The 7,626-nt window shown below is 40.6% G+C and overlaps 1 pseudogene; it reads right to left on the reverse strand.

The window, feature by feature from the left end:
- Positions 1–4,373: 4,373 nt before the first annotated feature.
- LOC144382769 (profilin-1 pseudogene) lies at positions 4,374–5,478 on the reverse strand (annotated as a pseudogene).
- Between the last annotated feature and the right edge of the window lie 2,148 nt (positions 5,479–7,626).

A 7,626-nucleotide genomic window follows, 5' to 3' on the forward strand; every position in this document is an offset into this window, starting at 1 on the left:
CTCCAAATAGCATCGCGTTAGGATTAGGGTTTCAATATATGAATTTTGGGAGGGGGGACACAAATAATCAGTCCCAGATTCACTTGGCAAAGCCTCTAAGTTAGGCTATTTAAGAATGAATCCTGTTGGTTCTTATCTTGGAGTTGGCAGTCTTTTGAATATTTGTAAAACATGTTGAAGGAATTCATTGTTAGTAGATCTTATTTTTTGAAATAGAAATTGTTCAGGCGCCTGGGTGGCTCAGTTGGTTAAGCGACTGCCTTCGGCTCAGGTCATGATCCTGGAGTCCCGGGATCGAGTCCCGCGTCGGGCTCCCTGCTCACTGGGGAGTCTGCTTCTCCCTCTCCTGCTCCCCCCCTCTTGTGCTCTCTCTCTCATTCTCTCTCTCAAATAAATAAATAAAATCTTTAAAAAAAATGAAATAGAAGTTGTTCAGAGCTAAGGCTTTCAAATAAGAAAAGCCATTGAATTGAGTTTTTTGATGTGTAGAAGGATCATTTTTGGAAGTATTAATTTGTATTTTGCCATATGCTTATTTCTTCTCCTCCAATCCAAGTGTGTAGCCAGGCCCTTGAGAAATTCCTTGTTTCAGATATTTCTTTATAGGATAGAAATACAAATTTTGATCTTGAAAGAGTATTACCTCCACTGAATATAATTTATGTCCCGGATGGGTAGAAAAAGAACAGAATAGACAAACAGAGAGAGATAAAAGATACTAGAGACTGGGAAGGAGATAAAAGTCACTGGAACTTGCGCTTGTTAGAAACCTAGGCCCCTGGCACAGGGTCCCCAGCCTAACCTTCCAGTGCTCTTAGTACGCACAGAAGAGGTGGGGTGCTGGACAGGAAGGAATCATAATCCACTGGACAATGGACTTCTTGGCAGTCTGGATAGATGACTAAGAAACTCTTTAATGCTTCAGTGCCAAAAGATCCCAGGATCTTGGCGCAACTTGGAATTGGGAACCCAAATAATGGATGGAAGTGCTTATCTCCAGCAGCCTGGTAGAATGGGCCTCAGAGTCAGATTTAAGGTGATTAAAAGAAAATAAAACAACACATTATTTCTTGTATCCTTAGAGTCATACCCACTACAGATATTTGGATATTTGTCTCTAAAATAACCATATTTACTTTTTATCTCTAATGTTTTATAGGTCTGTGAGTGCCCCACATTTTCTGAACAAGGCTAGCATCATTGGAATAAGTATAAAATTTTCTAGGTGGCTATTTGAAGGTCAGTTTTCTTTTGCCTGTGTAGATTTTTTAAAAAAAAATTGAAATATAATTGACATAATAAGGCCTGTATACATTACTAATAAACAAAACTATGTCATTACTTTTAATTATTTCATTTTGTTTCTTTGAATTCCTTTATCTATTATGACAGATTCTTGGGAAAAGTCAGAAATTAGGCTTGAGATCCTATAGTATCTCCATGTACTGATATTTACTTTTCACAGATATAATTGAAATGATAGAGACAAACAAAAAAGCTACTTAATAAAGTCAAAGAAATATAGTATTTTCGGATTTGTTATGGCCCTTTAACTCTTCAATGAATACTTTATAGAACTCACTACATTTGCTGTGTGCTTTTCAAAGATCTTTACCAATATTAACCTCACTTAAGACTCGTAACAGTCTTCTTAGGTAGACACTAGTATCTTCTCTTATTTATTTATATTTATTTATTTATTTATTTATTTATTTATTTATATTATTATGTTCAATTAGCCAACATATAGTACATCATTAGTTTTTGATGGAGTGTTCAACGATTCATTAGTTGCGTATAACACCCAGTGCTCATCACAACACATGCCCTCCTTAATACCCATCACCCGGTTATCCCATCCCTCTACCCCCTCCCTTCTGTAATCCTCAGTTTGGAGAGAAGGAAACTGAGGCATTGAGAGCTTAAGTAACTTGTTTAAGGTTATGCAACTAGTGATGGAGTCAGGGTTTCAGCCCAGGTAGGCTCAGTCCAGAGTCTACGTTGTAAACTACTGTGCTACACGGCCTCTCTCTAACAGGCTCTAATGAGCAGCTGAGAGCCTCTTTTAGGAGAGAAATAGGAAGGCATGGATGATCCGTGGCAATAGGAGGAAATAGCTGACTCATTTATTCATTTGGTTTCCTAAGCTTAATTTGTTATTTTCTCAGGCTCAGTTCCTATTCCAGATAGTTCAAGAAATCAATTCAATTTTCTTACTGTCTTACTAACTGTCCCAATTTAGTACTTAGATGATGGATCTGTCCATCAACTCTGCAGTCAAATTATGGATTTACTGGTATTACTGAATGATTTTTCTTTATTACGTAAACAGCAAGAGCCATATTTCTGTCTATGGATTTACCATGCAATGAGCAAGATAGAGACCATCTTTACACCTGTCTTTATCTTTACTCACAAGAGAATCTCCTGAAAGATCACATACTAAACATCTGAATTCTTCTGTTACCTACTCAAGGCTAGGAAAATCACACCAACCATATGCTATTTTGCCACAAACTGAAATTACTTCCATTGACACAAGTATTCAACTAGCTATAGACTCTAAAACCTCCTAACTTTCCTCTGGTTTGATACTTATTTCTAGTTGTTGGTTTGTTTTAGGTAAATGTAGAGTACAATGGAAGCTCTGAAAGACATAGTTTTGTGTAAGTCTCAAGTTCCTAATCAAGATACTTGTTCATTTTGAAGACAACTTGAAACAAAGGGGAGGCTTGGTGTACCATGGAGACCCACAATCCCTTGGGACCCTCAAACCAGGAAAGAAGGAGAGACAGCTCTAGCCACAGGCTGGAAGGGGTTAAACTAGCTGTTAAGCTTACTGGTGTCACATAGAGTGTCTTGGGGGTTTTCTCTCCTAGATAGTTTATTTTCTGTGAGTATATATAAGGTTGACACGAACTGTTTGTGATTGCAAGGGAGTCTCAATCCAGTCTCTATCATTCCAAGCAGATGTGCTGTTCCTTGTCCCTTTCCTGATAGCCAGGGTCCTAGCTCATCTCAGACACAGAAGGTATTTGTTGTCTGTGTACCTCATGACCAGGTAAATAAAAACCTAGGTCGATGACATACATAATGTAGTCTCCATACAATATATTATTATTTATATCCAGAACTGTATTAGCAACCTTACCTACCAGAATAGAAGCCTATGTAGTAATCAATGTCCAGGATAATTTTGACATTTGGCTAAATTTTAGGATTTCTAACACCAAAGTAGATATTATGAAAATCTTGGCCACGCTTATATAATTTTTATTTTTTTCTCTTTTTCAACTCTTCTAGGGTTCTTTTCATTATAGTTTCTCTCTCTCCTCTTTTCCCCACTTTTCTTATTTAAAAAATGCTTCATGTTCTGAAAATCTCTTTGAGTCAGGTCTCAGCTTAAATGAGTTTCCCAGGGAAACTTTTCTAATGCCCAGATTAGATTAGGTAGCTCTAGTCAAAGTATTCATAACTCATACAATCAATCAGTTTACTCATTAATTATGGCTGAAAGGAATCATGTTTATGTTTTTACTCTTTGTCCTCCTCTCTGCCATTAGAGTGGATGAGGGCAGGGACATATCTGCTTCTTTCATTGCTAAATTCCCAGGGCTGGCACACGGTAGTAGTTCTCAACAGTTAATTGTCCCCTTTTTGAAGGTTTAAAAAAAAAATCCCCGCCCCCCCTTTTTTGGTGGTTGTTGTTTGTTTTCTATTTCATCAGATACCTTAAATATATTTATGTACAATACAGAATGTTAAACCTGGGAGAGACTGTCAATGCTTATCTAGTCCAATTCTCTGCCCTTTCCCCTTAATTTAAATATGAGAGACCTGTCTCAGGTTGGTGCAGTGACTTCCACATGGTTACATTGAACACAGGTGACAGAGCTAGGACCCTCAGTCCAAGTCTCCTTCCATATATTACATTGGTTCCCCTCCCTTACTCCTCTTTTTGTCAACCCAAGTATCTGATAAGTAAGGAGAAAATCTGTCCAAGATGAAAGGGATGTTTCTCTTCTATTTAGTCCAGTCCAAATATCTTAAGTTTTCAAAGCATCATTTGGGGATGATTTAAAAATATTTTTGAAGTATAGGAAACTGCTAAGGGATAACATTTTTTCATCATTTAACATTAGAAGGCCAGGTACATGTAAAGACATCAACCTTGAAGGGCAACTTTCCTTTGAGTCACACTGTTATGATGGGAAGGAGGAAAAGACGGGACAAAGATAGTGCCTGGGATGCTAGCATAGTCTGATACGGAATTCATCATCCCATAGGTCTCTGAGGTTGATCTAGCCAGCAGGCAAGTCGTCTTATCTTCCCTTAACAATACATGAGCCTTCCTAAGACAATACGATTTTTTTTTTTTAGTAGAATCTTTTTTATTCAGGGAAAAAAAAAAAAAAAACCCCAAAAAACAAAAAAGTTTTCCAACAACACACAGGAGGGGTTTGGGTAGGGGGAGGTGTCTGTCCATCCAGCCCCAGCCCCCAGCCCATGTGGTTTTGGCAGCAATAAGGGGTGTGGGGTAATGGCCCCAAAAATAAAAATGGTGTCTGTGTGTATCTGGGAGGGATAGGGGTGCAAAAGCCGTGGGGAGTGGTGGCGGGGGGAAGGGACGGACGAGGTCAGTACTGGGAACGCCGCAGGTGGGAGGCCATTTCATAGCATTTCTTGTTGATCATACCACCGTGGACACCTTTAACCATCAGCAGGACTAGCGTCTTGGCAGCCATGGCGACAGCGATGTTGAAAGTGGGGGCTCCCCCGGTGCTCTTGGTACGAAGATCCATGGTAAATTCCCCATCCTACATCAGTGAGTCCCGGATAACAGAACATTTCTGGCCCCCAAGTGTCAGCCCGTTCACGAAAAAACTTGACCGGTCTTTGCCAACCAGGACACCGACCTCAGCTGGCGTGATGACGAAGGTTTTCCCGGGGACGGCGGCCCCGACGGAGGGCGAGACCTTATAGCCCACGATGGCCGCGTCCTGACAGGTCCCGTCCGCCGTGAGGTTGTCGAGGGAAGCGTTCCACCCGGCCTCGGCGCTTCTACCCGGGCTTCTCTTGGCGCTGCTGCCGGGGCCGCGGGCTGGGCTCGGGCGCCTCGGGCTGCTGGGCGGGGGGAGGCGGAGAGCTCGGGGCACGCGCTGCCGTCCCGACCGCGCCTCTGGTGGCTGCGCAGACAATACGGTTTTCTTAGAGAAAAATGCTTCACGCAGAGAAGGAGGTAGGGATTTGAAAAAGCCATCCTGAGCAGGAAGCATTGTGAGAAGTAGCAGGATCATAGGTATTCCAGAGAGGTTATTAGCCTGGTAGCCAAGTGTGCTGCTATTAAGAGTTCTCCTTATTCTCATATGGGAATGAGGAGTTAGCAGAGAGTGCTTGTATGAGATTGTGATGTCTTAATAGTACATCACTTGCAAGAACCAGGGGGAAATACTTTTTTTATTCAGCCTTAGCTTTTACATTAAGAGACTGCTGCTTTGTATTTTCTTAAAAAGAATGTGGTTAAGGGGCACCTGGGTGGCTCAGTCAGTTAATAATCTGACTTCTGCTCAGGTCGTGATCTCGGGTTGTGGGATCGAGCCCTGGGTTGAGCCTATCGTCAAGCCCTGAGTGGGGCTCCGTGCAGAGCAGGGAGTCTGCTTCTCACTCTCTCTCTCCCTCTGCCACTCCCCTGCTGTGCTCTCTCTCTCTCTCAAATAAATAAACAGAATCTTAAAAAAAAAAAAAAAAAAAAAGAATGTATTTAAAAAAAAGAATGTGGTTTAGAAAAGCTATGGAGAGTAAGTAGAGAAGAGCAATGCAATGATGGAAAAGATGAAAACAGGTTTTAAAATGTTTTTATTATTATTCAGATGGAAGAGTTAAAGCTAAAGAATAAATCGAGAAACATTTAAACAGAACTTTGATCAGCTGTTCTCAATATGTACATAAGTGAGACAATAAGCTTGTTACATAAATGGAAAGCTAATTATATAGTATAAAAAGATACATCCTTTTTTTTTTTTTTAAGATTTTATTTATTTGACAGAGAGAGGGAACACAAGCAGGGGGAGTGGGAGAGGGAGAAGCAGGCTTCCCGCGGAGCAGGGAGCCCAGCGGAGGGCTCCATCCCAGGACCCTGGGATCATGACCTGAGCCGAAGGCAGATGCTTAACGACTGAGCCACCCAGGCGCCCCTAAAAAGATATATTCCTGATATGATTTTAAAAACACTGTGAATAGCTACTTGAATTTAATGTTTTAGGGACTGACTTTTCTGGAAGGGAAAGGCTGGTTATACGACCAATAGGCAACACTTGAAAGTGTGAGAGATTTCATCTCTTGCTTTGTTAGTAACCATGGCTGAAATATGTTTTGAGGGGGCCTCTGTAGAACACAAACAATAAAAAAATATCTGTTTATTTTTTAGCTTTTAAGAGTTCCTGTGTGTTTCAGGAAATAGAATCAATCATTTACTTAAAGAAAGTAGTGAACAAAGAAGTTCTTCTCCAAGTAATCTAAGAACACCCCAAAGTCATTTTAGCTTTCTATACTTCTTACAAAACAATTGTTCTAGGTTGGACTGAACAAGCCAAGGAATATTTGATTTTCCTTCTGCCTTGGTTATGCTTTGTAATCATTCTTTTTTTTAAAAGATTTTATTTATTTATTTGACAGAGAGAGACACAGCGAGAGAGGGAACACAAGCAGGGGGAGTGGGAGAGGGAGAAGCAGGCTTCCCATGGAGCAGGGAGCCCGGTGCAGGGCTCCATCCCAGGACCCTGGGATCATGACCTGAGCCGAAGGCGCCCCAGCTTTGTAATCATTCTTTAGAGAATATCTCACCAAATCTTATAATAGTTGTTTAAACACCAGGGTGGAAGATTCTAATGACCTAAATTCTAGGACAAAATCTAACACTATTTAAAGGAATACAATAAAACGCAATAATCAACAATGTAAAAATCACAACTAGCATCCAAGCAAAAATTTTCAGGCATAATTTGCATCGACATGGATAGAGCTGGAGAGTATTGTGCTAAGCGAAATAAATCATTCAGAGAAAGACAAATACTATATGATTTCACTCGTATGTGGAATTTAAGAAACAAAACAAATGAGCAAAGGGGAGAAAACAGAGAGGCAAACCAAGAAACAGACTCTTTTTTTTAAAATTTATTATTATTATTTTTTAAGATTTTATTTATTTATTTGACAAAGAGAGACCAGCGAGAGAGGGAACACAAGCAGGGGGAGGGTGAGAGGGAGAAGCAGGCTCCCTGCGGAGCAGGGAGCCCGATGCGGGGCTAGATCCCAGGACCCTGGGATCATGACCTGAGCCGAAGGCAGACGCTTAATGACTGAGCCACCCAGGCGCCCCAAGAAACAGACTCTTAACTATAGAGAACAAACTGATGGTTACCAGAGGGGAAGGTGGGTGGGGGGATGGGATAAATAGGTGATGGGGATTAAGGAGTGCATTTGTGATGAGCACCCGGTGTTGATGGAAGTGTTGAATTACTATATTGTACACTTGAAACTAATATTACACTGTATTAATGAACTGGAATTTAAATAAAAACTAAAAACTAACTAAATAAATACAAAAAGAAAAAAATTATAAAGGAA

This window comes from Halichoerus grypus, chromosome 8 (genome assembly GCF_964656455.1).
Source record: "Halichoerus grypus chromosome 8, mHalGry1.hap1.1, whole genome shotgun sequence".
NCBI classification, from domain to species: Eukaryota; Metazoa; Chordata; class Mammalia; order Carnivora; family Phocidae; genus Halichoerus; species Halichoerus grypus.